The 16,999-nt window shown below is 35.8% G+C and overlaps 1 pseudogene across 1 annotated transcript; it reads right to left on the bottom strand.

The window, feature by feature from the left end:
- Window positions 1–15,207: 15,207 nt before the first annotated feature.
- Window positions 15,208–16,629, bottom strand: LOC149956120 (uncharacterized; annotated as a pseudogene). The gene is made up of 4 exons (XR_016478622.1): window positions 16,341–16,629; window positions 15,849–16,274; window positions 15,771–15,785; window positions 15,208–15,635 (listed from the first exon to the last, which is right to left on the bottom strand). The product of XR_016478622.1 is annotated as an uncharacterized LOC149956120 (transcript).
- Between the last annotated feature and the right edge of the window lie 370 nt (window positions 16,630–16,999).

Below are 16,999 nucleotides of genomic sequence, written 5' to 3'. Positions count from 1 at the left end.
AGCGCCCCCAAATGAATACTTGAGCATCCCCAACCCGACCGACCCAAAGAAATCGATTGCTCAACTACCAAAAGATATGATCTAAAATATTTGTGTATTAAACAAAAAGGAGAGCTACATCACAATTTAATTTCAGTAAATATTTAAAACGTTTTTACTATAGTTTTGAAAAAGTTTAAATATTTCAATTGAAATACCTAACTAGCCAATCAAATGGTGTATTTTTCTCGACGAACCTTGAATCAAAAGTGCCTCGACGGATATAACATTGCCTGTGTTATTTTGGGCTACACCAGGACAAGGTTCTTACAAGCGGCACCAGGATACACGAAATAGAGAAAAGTTATTGGACAATACTATTCTTCAACAAAGGTCATAGAACTGCAGTTCATGCTTACTATTTCATCGACGTGTGTCCAACTATATTAAAATAAAACTGTTAGGTAATCGTCGTAAATATTATTTGTTTCTAATTCAATGAAAAAATGGAATATTTATATTATATTAAGAAGTAATAGCACCTACTATCATTTAACATCGGTTAACTGTATTTTTAATAAAATATTCGGTTTTCAACGAAGTCGAAATTCATAATTTTAAAAAATAACAAAATAAAACCAATTTCGGTATATTTACTAATTTCAGGAGTGGGAGTTAAAAACTAAGATTTTTAGTGCCCACCAAACAAATTTTAGCTCCCCCGAGTTTTGGCAGCTGGTTACGGGCTTGGCGACATTTATTGAAAAAAGAGCTACTTCACGTCGAGCCGCCATGCACTTGCTTTAAATTACAGTAATTTTTAACCATATATTTTAAATGGGATATATAATTTAGGTTAAAGTCCTTTAACAATTGTAAGTAGATTATAAGTTGTCTAATTTTAATAACTATAAATGATTCTCTGACTACATTATTGTTTCGCTATTTTCAATTTTAGCTTCCTTGGCTATTAATAGATGGCACCACGCTCTCCAGAAATGTCGCTTTTTCGAAGAATAGGATAGATTAACATAATACAGGTGGCAATGATAGAGCCGAGTGACAGTTGCTTTAAAGTTGCTAAAATATTTGATATTTATTTCTTACAAGAGATTTTACCGATAACCGAGTCTTGGCGTTATCACGAAACCTATATAATATACGCAGAAGAAAATACGTTTCTGTAAAATAACAACCAAAGTAATAAATTATACGTATAACAAAAATATAATTCAAAGCCACCTGTATTATTAGAGAGGGCTATGAATCTATCCGATTCTTCGAAAAAAAACCGACTTTACTGGAGAGCGTGGTGCCATCTATTTATGGCAAAGGAAGTTAATATTTAAAATTGCCAAATGGTACCGTCGTCAGTTAGCCATAATTGTAGAGCATTATAGTAGTTCTAGCCGACACCGTATCGTGGCACTCTGAAAAAAAGAGTATTATAGTTAGACCTCTTATACTCTATTAAGTGGACTTAAAATTACTGTTATTTATGTTATGGACGAATTTAAAAACGAGCAAATCAACGCGATGACCGAGGGGCCACTATAGAGTAGTAGCACTCCGTAGCTTTGGCCATGGCCGCCATTGTGGGCGCGATTTTTTTATTAATAGGAAAAAGCATGGGTGACGTTGTGTGATGTAGCACTGCCATTACTTGGGTTTAAATGTAGCTTAACTATCTAGTTTTTATTTCGACGCCAGCGACATCTGTTGAAAAATGAGCTACTTCAAGTCGAGCTGACCCTTGCTTTAAAGACTTCTTGGTCCACAGCTATATGAAAATCTAAACTCTAGATGACGCCAGTGAATTTAGTTTTAAAAGTTTAAATTAATGGTGCCAGCATTTGTTATTTTCATTGTTCTTGGGTAACACAAATGAAGCATCGCCCACAGGGTTGCTATAAAATGTTTCTTAAATGGTCGTTCGTTTTACTAAGATGGGGGGGGGGGGGCAGGGGTTGGTCATCCAGAAATGATTCTATTACCGGGGTAGGGGTTGAATTGATGCAATCAAGTCCGATATCAGCCATGTTCCGTCAGCACCCGCTATATTTTTACATCATTAATGTTTTTTCTCCGCTCGGATAGAGTTAGTAAAATGTGAGGTTGCTGCCAAATTCTAAGAAGGAATTCTTCTCTTGAGAAGAGTTCCTCGTGGGAATTTTTCTCACCGTAAGAACTCGCTAAAAATGGTTAAATGTAAAATGATTCTTCTTAATATGTCAGCTTACGAGAAACCCAGGAACGTTGTGAACGAAGCCTTTGACAATAAATATTATTTTTACACGATTTCACGACAATTTATAAAGGAAGAAAACATTTCATTTATAATTTAAAATTAACTCTAAAATTCATATTCATCCACAAAAATAACATACTGTTTATTTTCTTCAGCATCAAGTAAACTGAAGTAAATATTAGCTGCCATTTTTATTTATAATCCTCCCCCCCCCCCCTTTTTTACCAAGTGAGCTTGTGAGAATAAATTTCGTCACTTCCTGTGAGAAGAACCGTAAAAGTTTTGATAATTGAGAGTGGGGTGGCGTAGTGGTTAGCACTTTCACCTCGCGGCAAGAGGAGCCGGGTTCGATCCCAACTTGTGGCACTGGGTGAAAACGCCTTACAAATCCTTCTGCGTAGAGTTTGCAAGTTCTCTCCCCCTACTGGATTAAGGGGTTTCCCCCGAGCTCTTTGGATTCCCCTTCCATAAAAACTTGTTAAGGTAATTTAGTAAGTGTAGGAGTGGTGCTTTGGGTGGATAGCCTTATTGTTATTATTAGTCCTCACTATCAAGGAAATAATTCTCAGAATTTTGACGCAGCCCTGGTCACCCTGAGTCACCAGTCCACCTGTGACCAGAGGGAAATGGCCTTGTTTCAATTCCACATTATATATCACATCATATGTACCAAACAATAACGAGCAATTTTCTGATCGACGTACCTGGGCGGTTTCGGGAGAGGTAAGCATGACACCGGCTCTAAGTCCCACGTAGTGTTCGAACATTCCCTCCTTCTCGAATAGTTTCGCCACTCCGTACAGGTATTGCATATGATCTAGAACAGAAATTAAATGGAATCTCCGAAATATATCTACAGATTATCATGTACATACTGTAACTAAATAAAACATAAAAACCACTGTTGTACAATAAAACGTTTTTTTATTAAAAACTATGCTACGGCCGTTTCTTACGCTACTATTGCTATTATTTATTAATTAATAAAATAATTATTTTCAGATAATTGTTTTCCCCAATAATTTTTGTAATATAACTTATTTAAATTTAATCATTTTTAATGGAATTTAGTTAATAAAAATATGCATATATAAATATTTGCTCGCGAAATAAATATATATTCCTAATGATATATTGCATAGTATTCTGGTATAATATAATTAACCCCCTAATTCTGAAATCTTGAAAAAATACTTGTAAATAATAAAATCAATGCAACATAATTTGAAACTAAAATAGATTATATAAAATAAAAATTTAAGCCTATTAATATATTGGTTCTTTTTAACGCCGTACTCAACAAATTAAAAAATAATATCAATCTTTGTTTTGAATAAATCTGTAAACTTGCAATATACCAAAATTAAAAAAACTTACATGTTAACATGACGTTTCTAGATTCGAGCAACTTTTGATACCAAATATGTCCGAAAGGAAAAACTTTTCTAATGGCCGGAATTTTCTTTTCTTGACTTTCTTTGACAAAATACTTGTTGAAAAACTGTCGTAAATTCGCGATTAGCGAAAAAATAACAGACAGGAAAAAAATTAGATTTTTCTGAAAACCCATTTTCAGGTTTTAAAATTATTTTTTCCTTAAATTTAATTTATCAACCACAATTTTCTGTTAAGTCCTGGACCAAAAACAAAGGTATGATCCTCCTTGAATTTCCAAGGACAGTGTAGGACCCTTCGCTCTTGATTGTTCTGTTCGCCACGGAGGTTTTATGGTGGACCAAAGGGACGCTACAATCCCACCTGTGAGAGATACAGGTAAAGCTACGAACAGGTAAAGTTTTCACGTTACTTGGTTAAGGCTATTATCTATGAAAGGGAAACTGCTGAACCATTTTAGCATCGAAGGGTTTTTTGAAAAGAAAAGGTCAAAAGGGTAGATCGAGAGGATGGATACGCCAAACTGAAAGAGAAAACGAACGATAAGATTGACATCGTTAAATACACTTGTTTTTTTTCCCCAAAAATACGCGAGGATATTTGCGTTCAGTTTACTTCAATTAAGTGTTGTAAGTCGGAAAATTTTCCGGAAAATGACCGAGGCCTTTTTTCCGGAAAAATACGCGAGGATATTTGCGTTCAGTTTACTTCAATTAAGTGTTGTAAGTCGGAAAATTTTCCGGAAAATGACCGAGGCCTTTTTTCCGGAAAAATACGCGAGGATATTTGCGTTCAGTTTACTTCAATTAAGTGTTGTAAGTCGGAAAATTTTCCGGAAAATGACCGAGGCCTTTTTTCCGGAAAAATACGCGAGGATATTTGCGTTCAGTTTACTTCAATTAAGTGTTGTAAGTCGGAAAATTTTCCGGAAAATGACCGAGGCCTTTTTTCCGGAAAAATACGCGAGGATATTTGCGTTCAGTTTCCTTCAATTAAGTGTTGTAAGTCGGAAAATTTTCCGGAAAATGACCGAGGCCTTTTTTCCGGAAAAATACGCGAGGATATTTGCGTTCAGTTTACTTCAATTAAGTGTTGTAAGTCGGAAAATTTTCCGGAAAATGACCGAGGCCTTTTTTCCGGAAAAATACGCGAGGATATTTGCGTTCAGTTTACTTCAATTAAGTGTTGTAAGTCGGAAAATTTTCCGGAAAATGACCGAGGCCTTTTTTCCGGAAAAATACGCGAGGATATTTGCGTTCAGTTTACTTCAATTAAGTGTTGTAAGTCGGAAAATTTTCCGGAAAATGACCGAGGCCTTTTTTCCGGAAAAATACGCGAGGATATTTGCGTTCAGTTTCCTTCAATTAAGTGTTGTAAGTCGGAAAATTTTCCGGAAAATGACCGAAGCCTTTTTTCCGGAAAAATACGCGAGGATATTTGCGTTCAGTTTACTTCAATTAAGTGTTGTAAGTCGGAAAATTTTCCGGAAAATGACCGAGGCCTTTTTTCCGGAAAAATACGCGAGGATATTTGCGTTCAGTTTACTTCAATTAAGTGTTGTAAGTCGGAAAATTTTCCGGAAAATGACCGAGGCCTTTTTTCCGGAAAAATACGCGAGGATATTTGCGTTCAGTTTCCTTCAATTAAGTGTTGTAAGTCGGAAAATTTTCCGGAAAATGACCGAGGCCTTTTTTCCGGAAAAATACGCGAGGATATTTGCGTTCAGTTTACTTCAATTAAGTGTTGTAAGTCGGAAAATTTTCCGGAAAATGACCGAGGCCTTTTTTCCGGAAAAATACGCGAGGATATTTGCGTTCAGTTTACTTCAATTAAGTGTTGTAAGTCGGAAAATTTTCCGGAAAATGACCGAGGCCTTTTTTCCGATAAAATACGCGAGGATATTTGCGTTCAGTTTACTTCAATTAAGTGTTGTAAGTCGGAAAATTTTCCGGAAAATGACCGAGGCCTTTTTTCCGGAAAAATACGCGAGGATATTTGCGTTCAGTTTACTTCAATTAAGTGTTGTAAGTCGGAAATTTTCCGGAAAATGACCGAGGCCTTTTTTCCGGAAAAATACGCGAGGATATTTGCGTTCAGTTTACTTCAATTAAGTGTTGTAAGTCGGAAAATTTTCCGGAAAATGACCGAGGCCTTTTTTCCGGAAAAATACGCGAGGATATTTGCGTTCAGTTTACTTCAATTAAGTGTTGTAAGTCGGAAAATTTTCCGGAAAATGACCGAGGCCTTTTTTCCGGAAAAATACGCGAGGATATTTGCGTTCAGTTTACTTCAATTAAGTGTTGTAAGTCGGAAAATTTTCCGGAAAATGACCGAGGCCTTTTTTCCGGAAAAATACGCGAGGATATTTGCGTTCAGTTTACTTCAATTAAGTGTTGTAAGTCGGAAAATTTTCCGGAAAATGACCGAGGCCTTTTTTCCGGAAAAATACGCGAGGATATTTGCGTTCAGTTTACTTCAATTAAGTGTTGTAAGTCGGAAAATTTTCCGGAAAATGACCAAGGCCTTTTTTCCGGAAAAATACGCGAGGATATTTGCGTTCAGTTTCCTTCAATTAAGTGTTGTAAGTCGGAAAATTTTCCGGAAAATGACCGAGGCCTTTTTTCCGGAAAAATACGCGAGGATATTTGCGTTCAGTTTACTTCAATTAAGTGTTGTAAGTCGGGAAATTTTCCGGAAAATGACCGAGGCCTTTTTTCCGGAAAAATACGCGAGGATATTTGCGTTCAGTTTACTTCAATTAAATGTTGTAAGTCGGAAAATTTTCCGGAAAATGACCGAGGCCTTTTTTCCGGAAAAATACGCGAGGATATTTGCGTTCAGTTTCCTTCAATTAAGTGTTGTAAGTCGGAAAATTTTCCGGAAAATGACCGAGGCCTTTTTTCCGGAAAAATACGCGAGGATATTTGCGTTCAGTTTCCTTCAATTAAGTGTTGTAAGTCGGAAAATTTTCCGGAAAATGACCGAGGCCTTTTTTCCGGAAAAATACGCGAGGATATTTGCGTTCAGTTTACTTCAATTAAGTGTTGTAAGTCGGAAAATTTTCCGGAAAATGACCGAGGCCTTTTTTCCGGAAAAATACGCGAGGATATTTGCGTTCAGTTTACTTCAATTAAGTGTTGTAAGTCGGAAAATTTTCCGGAAAATGACCGAGGCCTTTTTTCCGGAAAAATACGCGAGGATATTTGCGTTCAGTTTACTTCAATTAAGTGTTGTAAGTCGGAAAATTTTCCGGAAAATGACCGAGGCCTTTTTTCCGGAAAAATACGCGAGGATATTTGCGTTCAGTTTACTTCAATTAAGTGTTGTAAGTCGGAAAATTTTCCGGAAAATGACCGAGGCCTTTTTTCCGGAAAAATACGCGAGGATATTTGCGTTCAGTTTCCTTCAATTAAGTGTTGTAAGTCGGAAAATTTTCCGGAAAATGACCGAGGCCTTTTTTCCGGAAAAATACGCGAGGATATTTGCGTTCAGTTTACTTCAATTAAGTGTTGTAAGTCGGAAAATTTTCCGGAAAATGACCGAGGCCTTTTTTCCGGAAAAATACGCGAGGATATTTGCGTTCAGTTTACTTCAATTAAGTGTTGTAAGTCGGAAAATTTTCCGGAAAATGACCGAGGCCTTTTTTCCGGAAAAATACGCGAGGATATTTGCGTTCAGTTTACTTCAATTAAGTGTTGTAAGTCGGAAAATTTTCCGGAAAATGACCGAGGCCTTTTTTCCGGAAAAATACGCGAGGATATTTGCGTTCAGTTTACTTCAATTAAGTGTTGTAAGTAGGAAAATTTTCCGGAAAATGACCGAGGCCTTTTTTCCGGAAAAATACGCGAGGATATTTGCGTTCAGTTTACTTCAATTAAGTGTTGTAAGTCGGAAAATTTTCCGGAAAATGACCGAGGCCTTTTTTCCGGAAAAATACGCGAGGATATTTGCGTTCAGTTTACTTCAATTAAGTGTTGTAAGTCGGAAAATTTTCCGGAAAATGACCGAGGCCTTTTTTCCGGAAAAATACGCGAGGATATTTGCGTTCAGTTTACTTCAATTAAGTGTTGTAAGTAGGAAAATTTTCCTGAAAATGACCGAGGCCTTTTTTCCGGAAAAATACGCGAGGATATTTGCGTTCAGTTTACTTCAATTAAGTGTTGTAAGTAGGAAATTTTTCCGGAAAATGACCGAGGCCTTTTTTCCGGAAAAATACGCGAGGATATTTGCGTTCAGTTTACTTCAATTAAGTGTTGTAAGTCGGAAAATTTTCCGGAAAATGACCGAGGCCTTTTTTCCGGAAAAATTTCCGTATTTTTCCGAAAAAAATAAAAATGTTTTCTTTCATGATTAGTCTAATATATTATTTTCAAATTGAAATAAAGCGGGATTTTCACCTCATTTTTCGAATCTAAAAGTAAAACTAAACCTCTATACAAGTTTAAACTGATTAGCAAAGTAACACTATTAATGTTTTGTAGTATGTTTACTGATATAAGACATTTTGTATCGATAAAAAGTTAAAAACATTAAAAACCCATAAAAAGTTATTTATGTAAATTTTTTTTTATTTTTCTGATTTGTGGAAAATTTTCCGCATTTTATTTTTCCGAAAAATTAACAGCACCACTTCAATTATTACTGATTTTTTACAAGATTTCTTAAGCCAATTTTTACTTTATTTCACATTCACCAAAGTGCCTTTTCCTAAATTCAAAATTAGAAGTTTTCACTGAAAACTACTAGAATGAAATTTTCTTTTTCAAATTAACCTTCCCTGACTTATAAATTGTGAAGTTTAAAAACACTTCATATTAAATTGACCCAAATATAAATTAAAGGAAAATTACACCCGTTAGATAGAAAATACTTAAAAAAATTAACTTGAAATAAAGTACAATTGGAAGTTTGTCTATATCGACACTAACGAATAACGTATAAACAATATTTGTAAAAAATAGAAATTAGGCTCTTATGAGGCAAACTCACATGTAGAGCAGTTCAGGACCCAAAACGACTGGCTGCTTTCCTGGTAAGCCCACCATGTAGGCGTTAGTCTATTCTTTTTAAACTCAAATTGTTATAAAGTTCTTTGTTTATACCAAATAGAGCGTTATATAAAATCGGTGTGCTGTGCTTTCCCCCTTTTGAGTTCGGAGGAGGCGAAGGTTTGGCTGGTTTTTCGTGTGAGAGAAAAATATTTATCTGGCAAACCCGTAACAAATTGAGAGCAGTCGATTTTTAGGCTTCACTAATTTCCGGATTTCCGCGCCGTTTTTCTTATTTTAAATGATTTTTGTAATCAATGTATGATGGCAAATAAGCAAAATACTAGTCCCAAATCCACGGGTTTAAAAAGAAACTGAGATCATGAAAATATTCTTAACCCCAAACATACTTCAACACCTAGGGTCCCTCCTACAACTCCTAAAAGGTACGTCTCTAAAATATTCATAGAAAGACAGGACATAAGCCGAATTCTCTTAAACCAAAGAATAACAAAAGTTGTTAGTCCTGCTGAACTAGCTCTATAGTCTGTATGAAAATGTTATCCGGTTTTGGGCCGATTTTATAGAACGCTCTATTTTGATTGTAACTTAAAACAAATATCTGCATTTAAAAACAATCCGTGTAGATTTATAAAAGTGTAAAAACTCTAATACGTCTGTATAAGACTTGTTCGTTTTTTAATTATCGTTTCAAACAATTGCAATTTTCGCCGAGTCAACAATTTTTTATAGTTTTCAATAACGGACTAGAACTTTATTATAGAATTATTTATCTCGCACCTAGTAATGAAAAATAATTTCTCAAACTTGGTGAAAAACATTACCAAAAACGCTAAAATTTCTCAAACTTATGTCCCCCGGGATAGTAAATTGACTTTCCTAATTTGAAATCAGTAGTATAAATATTTTTTTCCGAGCAAAAAAATCTCTGTATAATTTCGGTTAAAGTTCACTAAATGGAGTATAAGTTGTCTAACTATAATACTCTACAACGTTATCATTTCGCTATTTTAAATATTAGCTTTCTTTTCCATAAATAGATGGCACCACGCTCTCCAGTAAAGTGACGTTTTCGAAGAATCGGATGGATTCATGATCATCTCTAATAACAGGGGCCTTTTCATAATACAGGTGGCAATGATAGAGCCGACAGTTGCTTTAAATTATTTTCTCGTGCAATATTCCTCATGACTTCCTGCTTAACTGAACTTAAATGCTGGTGGTTTTCAGAATATTTTTCTTTCTAAAAGGTCTCTTTGTACAGGGGACGCGTATGACCGTGTTTTCTGTAGATGTTTGCGATTATCGTTCGACTCGCTTGGCTATTGTTGGAATGGCGAGCTTCACTCCCCATTACTATAGTTACTAGCCTCGTTTGAAACTTATCTGTAGTAGGGAAAAAGTCTGTTCTATTCGAAGAGACCTGCCAAAATGATAGTTGCCGCTTTGACTGTATTGAAATGATTTATGGTTACGCTATTTTATAATTAACACAAGCTGAAGTGCCCGAGCAGAGACCGGCCGTACCGCAGGTTGTTTCAGAAAGAGTTCATTATGAAATGGAATAAGACCAATTTTCTAATCCAGGGTTGCTACGGTACCTGGAAAACCTGGAATTCCTGGGAAGGTCAGAGAATTTGAATATGGGTATAAAAATCACTGAAAAGTCAGATAATTTTAAAAATTAGTTTAAAAATCAGGGAAATGTAAGGGAATTTAATTTCGGTTGCAAAATAGAAAAAGTGGTTTTTTTTTTAAAAAAAAACTATGTTTTCTAGAAAGTTGAAATTTGTACTGTACGTGCCGGGGGACCAAAACTGCATCTTAATCGAAAAATATTTTCACGGTTTTTGAAAGTTTAAATTTTAACCTCTAGGTGCTATAAGAAAATTGTCAATGAGAAAATTGTAGAGCGTCACCGAAAACGTACAAATAGCGTTGGCGCGAAAAAATAGACGTCTTTTTCACTGAAAAAATACGACTTGAAAAAGTGACAAGTTGGGCAAGGTAAAATAACTTTTTTTGAATTCCATTGGGAGAGTAGTGTTATAGCACCTAGCGGTTAAAATTTAAATTTTCAAAAAACGTGAAAATATTTTCCGATTAGATGCAATTTTGGTAGAAAATGTCCCCCGGCACGTATAATGTACAGTACAAATTTCAACTTTCTAGAAAACATAGTTTTTGCAAAAATCACTTTTTCGAGCTAATAAAAACACTCTGTATACATAGATTATTATCTGTAAATATAAGTTATTAATATTACAGTGTTGTAACATTTAACGAAGTTTCGTGGTCTTTGTCTTCTTTCCTTGCCTGCAACTGGTTATGCTTCGTGTCTAACAAACACCGGGATATTCACGCTCAACTATTGTTCGTTCGGAAGAGATGGGCCATTCAACCGTCAGAACAACCACATGCTGTTTCTCTTAAATGTGTGAATGGACAAGACTACTTGGAGTTCCTTCGAAACTGAATATCCGACGAGTTGAACGACATTCCTCTGGCCGAGTACAGAAGTATCTGGTTCCAGCAAGATGAGGCGCCAGCTCACCAACATGTGGTTGCGTATCTAAACGACGAGTTTCTTGTACATTGCGTCAGAAGGTGGAATTTTTGAAAACACATTTGTCACTAAAGCTAATTACCATTTTCCCTTTTCTAAAATGTATAACTAAAAAGGCTATTGACTCCGAGTCCAAACTCATTTAAAAATAGGTCTTTTTCAACCGAACCAATTTTTTTTTAAATTTTCGACTAGCGTCCACAACCTTTCCATTGAAACAATTTGTGTGACACCTACCGGTAAAATGTTTCCAAAACCGCGAAAAATCGTTCGATTTTTCTTAAATTTAGAAAGCCTTCCATACCTAACAAATATACCCAGAAAATTTCATAACACTAGTAAACCACTTTTTGAGAAAATAAAGTATAACGTTAGAGGAATTTTTGGAAAATGTGGGCTTTCTCAAACACCCTCTATATTAGAAACCCTATCGTTTAACATATTTAACCCACTAAGAATTAACAACCAAAGAAAAACTCATAACCAAGCCTCTCGATTCAAATACACGATATATCGATACATCGGGTATAAAACGCTATCTCGTTCGCGATGTTGGTTTTAATAATAATAATCAGCTAGGCTAATACCCAAGGCACCACCTTAGGGCTAAGTCATCGAGCGAACTTTATTGCCATTAATTCCGGTGGCCGGGTTACAATGCGTGGGAGGAAGGTGGCAAGCCCTGCATGCCACGTGAACCAACAACTCCCTTCACTAACTATTACCGTTAACCTCTCCAAGTTTTAATGGAAGGGGAAACCAAAGATCTCGAGGGAAAACCCCTTAAGCCAGTGGAGAGAGAACTTGCAAACTCAACGCGGAAGGAGCTGTTCCGAGTTTTTACCCAGTGCCAGAAGCTGGCATCGAACCCGGCTCCTCTTTACCGCAAAGCTTAATCAATAACCCTGTTCAGTAGGAACAATAATTCAATCACCCTGTACATTGACTTGATAAGCAGAATATGACAAAATTATATTAATTTTTACCAAAATCAGCACTTTTTCAACCACGATACGAATCACCTTATCATTCTTTAGTGAAAAATCAATTTTATCAATGAACATCATGATAAGAAAATGGGCGTTATTAATAATACACTCTGAAAGTATCCAACATAGCATAGTCAACACCTTATCTAACAATAGTCAAGATAGCATAACGTAACATATCCAACACCAATAGGTAGCTTGTTCGTAGCGTCATAGGCATACGTCATAGCTAAGCTCCGCCTTTAAACGGCTGCCATATTATTTTAATACGTCACAGGATCGCGGTTAAATACCACGTGATCATTCTAGCGGTGCATCGGGTTTTAATTTAAGCCTTAGCTCCTACGTTGAACTTGTTTCTTATAAGTTCAAGTAAACGTTTTAATTAAATTCGTATAACAAATATTGTGGAACTGTCCTGTACATTTAAAATTTTAAAGAAATGAATAAAAACCACTATTGCACAGTAAAATAGTTTTGTTTATTAAAACGCTACGACGACGCCGGTTAGTGCGCCGAAACGGCCGTAGCGTTTTAATAAACAAAACTATTTTACTGTGCAATAGTGGTTTTTATTCATTTCTTTAAAATTCGTATAATATTGCAGTTTTCTAAAATGTCTAAGTGCAATATCAGTAGTTGTAACAGTAGAAGAAATTGGAAGAGTACGCTGTCATATTTTAAAATACCAGCATCAATTACTAATCCGTGCGCTAAAACTAAGGAACTATCAACATTACAGAGGCTGAAGTGGTTTGAGATTATTAATCGTGAGGATGTTAATGACCATACAGCAAAACCAAGTACAGTTGTTTGTGGATTATATTTTATTTCTGGTAAGTTTAGGCTTTTCTCAGCTGCTAAACCTTGGTTTTAATACAAATTAAATTACAGGAAAACCCGCCAATTGTTTGATGATTCAAATCCTGACTGTTTACCAACTTTGCAATTGGATGATGGGAACGAAAAGGTTATTTTCCGAGGTGTTTCTCCAGGAAATATTAGAATGAAACGGCTCTACTCCAGCTACGTATAACTCCACTCCATTACTGTATAGTTCAGTTTCAACCCAGGACAGATCCACATCAACTGCCGATGGTTCAGTGTCAATCAAAGATAGCTCAACGTCAACCTCTAATGGGTCGGTGTCAATTACTACAAATACTGATCCCTACAATTATACGCGCAGTGTGAATTGTCAAACTGATCTGTCGGCTTGTGAGAAAGATAATTTCATTAATGTATGTTTGGGAGAAGAATTGTACGCTCTTAGACAAAAAGCACTGCAATTTGAATTCAAGGAGAAGTGTTTTGAAGAAAATGACGAAATGGTAAAATTTTACACTGGTTTGCAATGGTTTACAATTCTAATGAATTTATCAAATTTGTTTGCACAAGTGTATCCTTTTCATATCGCAACTCTTTGACTCAGTTTCAAGAATTTAAGATTTTTCTAACACGCTTACGATTGAATTTACCTTTAAAAGATTTAGGGTACTGTTTTCAAATTTCTGAATCAACGACAAGTAGAATATTTGTTAAGTGGCTTGAAGCCATGTATAAACGCCTATATAAAGTTGTTTATAAAACATTGCCACCAGACTTCAAAAATGCTTTTGACAGTGAGGTAGCGGTCAGAATAGATTGCTTTGAGGTTTTCATAGAGAGACCAACGTCACTCCTTTCTAGAGCCATACCGTGATCACAATACAGACACCACAATACTTGTGAATTTCTAATCGGTATTACGCCTCAAGGTTCTGTTAGTTTTATTTCTGATGGCTGGTTGGGACGAACTAGTGATAAATATCTAACGGAACATTCTGGTTTACTAAAACATTTGTTGCCCAATGATTTGGTTTTGGCAGACCGGGGCTTTGATACCGCTGAAACCTTAGGCTTCTGTTGTGCTAAATTAGCAATACCAGCATTTAGCAAAGGAAAAGATCAACTACCGGCTTTGGAAATCGTTAATACTAGGAAAATAGCACATCTACGAATTCATGGAGAAAGAGTTATAGGCTTGGTTAGAAATAAATACCAAATATTACAAACTTGCCTGCCGGTTGAAATGGTAACTAAAAAGGAAGGTGACAATGTTTTGCCCTTTGATAAAATTGCTAGAGTTTCTTGCGCGTTAACAAATTTATGTCCCTCGGTAGTATACCCATATAAAAAAACAGGAAATTGATTATGGAAATTTTTATATAAATCTCGAAAATGCAATTAAAAATACATTTCTTTTGGAAATAAAAACGTTTTAAAAATAGTAAATGAAATGAAAGACATTTTTGAATAGTTGAAAAAAAATGTTCAGGAAGTTTTTATCCAACAAAAATTCTTTAAAACCTGTGAACGCACTTTTGATTTAACAACTAATGGAGAACAGTGCGACATCTATGTTTTGCAGCATGAATGAGCTACTTTTTACTTAAAAAATTAATTTTAAAACAATATAAAAAACCCGATCTAAAACTATAAATTTAAAAACTTCTAAAACGTTCTATTAATCTCTCTAATATCACAAAGTTATATTTTCATAACAGAAACATAACAACAAATTTATCACTTAACAGCTTTTTTTTTTGGTAGAGCTCAACTTCGTTTCGATTTAAAGAAATTGAACTTACTGCAGTCTGGGCAAAACCACTCTTTACATTTTGGAGCTTTTTTATTTTTAAACAATCGAAATGGAATCATTTTTTATCACAGTCTTTCTTGTCGCAACAAACCATATTCCCACTTTCGAGCTGCTGACAAAAACAATGGAGTTTGTTGGTTAAATTCAGCGTATTTATATCGTTCGTTCCAATATCACTTAAAACATGTTTTGTCGAAAACCATTTACTTAGAAGCTCCGACAAAATAGCTACCTTAAAAAAGGAGTGGTTTTGTCTCGCATTCTTGCCAAAATGGGAAATCTGGATGTATTCTTTCTACTAGAACTTCTAGTGGTCCAAAACACAAAATCACAATAATTAGCTTTGAAAACTCTGATCTGGGTTTGAATTTGATAGTAATGCTCATTGGTAGGTGATAAATGAATAGATTTGTCTTCATTTTGGCGTAAACAAAAAGTGTTTACTTTATGAGCTCAAATTTCTGCTATCGTATAATCTTTGAACTTAAATGAACATTTAATTTCACATACTCCTACTCCACAGCATTGACACGATAAATAACCATCAGGCGAAGCTCCAAAAAATGGTAGATCTGGATCAATTACGAATCCAGAATCAAATAATTTGAAGTTATCATGTTTTCCCTTCCAAACTTGATCGTAAGCTGCTTGACGGGCACACTTTTCTTTTCCAATGCCCCATTTAGTCCCTGCAGTTGTAAAGGCTTGTTTATCAGGGTAGCTTATGGTTTTGATGAGGCTAACGGAAGGGTTTGCCGGATCTGAATGGCATGCACTCTTCATCCGTGATGCAGTAATTCTACCAGCTCTTTGGTTCAAGCATTCCTTTCATTTGCTTGGCAGCCTAGTGGCTTCTTCGGTGATTGATATTTCTTTAAATATTTCTTCTGATTTTTGTAACAATTTATCCCATGATAAAGCTCGGTTATCCCTTTTAAAATACCGCGTTATATGAGAGCTTGACATTGAAGGTGGTATGAATGCGTGGCTGTATTTTGGCAACAGTATCAAAGAAACCGACTATTCTTCGCTATCAAAGCAACTTGTTAATAAAATGTCCAATTCATCCATAATTGCAATTTCAACTTGAAAACGTTTCTTCGGGTTCGCTGTGATGTTACATTCCGTTGGACTTGTATTATTTTCATATTCGTTGCTAATCGAGTTGATTGCTTCAACTAGGTTACGTTTCTTTTTCTTTGCAGACGTAAAATTGACGTCCTTTAATGGTAAATAAGGGACCGCTTTCAAAGACGTAGGCAGCCAAGTGTTGGCCTTACTGGTACAAGTCACAGAATCCCTAATTTTCACCCCCGTTTAAACTTCAAAAAGAAGTGCACCCACATGAGAGCACGCCTCTCCACATCCGGCCATACAGGTACAATGTGCCGTTAAAACGTCTCCAGGCTCTAAGTGGTGCTTCTCTAAGTGACTATGAATGATTAACCTGGGTTTTAAAGAGAGTATAATTAGTCAAAAAGGAACCAATAACGCTTAATAATGCATACGATACCTTTCCAAGAAGAAGGATGTTTCCATCAGGTAGCTTCTCTGCGATTATGTCATTTTGCACCCACCCGCTAGTAAAAAAATTGTGAGCCTCCAAACTCTTGTAGGCTTTCATTTGAGCAGGCGACAAAAAAACTTGTTGCTAAGACTAGATAGTTGACTATATCTATCTTGGGCCATATATCTATATTGAAGCCCAAGGCTTGTTGCACATCCCTAAAATTGAGACCCATATCTTCCATTGTCAGTTGATATGTATCAATCCCACCACACAAAATAATTCTTAATATACCTAATTTTATCACAGATTGATAATTTTGCAGCATAACCATCGCAAAATGGTGTTGTAAAATCACTTTTTGGAGGCATACTCAATGTTTAGTGACTATGGAGTATGGACCAAGAGTTAGTCTGCTTAAAGACGATCACGTGGGCAAAAATCACGTGATCAAGAATGGCGTCTAAATGAAATGGTGGATCCTTCACTTGTTACCATGGCAACGAAACTAGGACACACCCACGATCAAGCTACCTATAACAAACACGCGTTGCTTTCAAAAGCACGCTGAAAGTATCCAACACCCTGTTCAAGACAACGGACATGCATGTAGTTTTTAGAGTTTTCCAAGATCGAAGATCAGATATTTGGAGAGAGCTGGCCCT

The sequence above is a fragment of the Leiobunum rupestre genome, chromosome 2 (assembly GCF_980474605.1).
Source record: "Leiobunum rupestre chromosome 2, qqLeiRupe1.1.hap1, whole genome shotgun sequence".
NCBI lineage: Eukaryota > Metazoa > Arthropoda > Arachnida > Opiliones > Sclerosomatidae > Leiobunum > Leiobunum rupestre.
The sequence above is the reverse complement of the archived record's forward strand: the minus strand, read 5'-3'. Positions and strand labels throughout refer to the sequence as shown.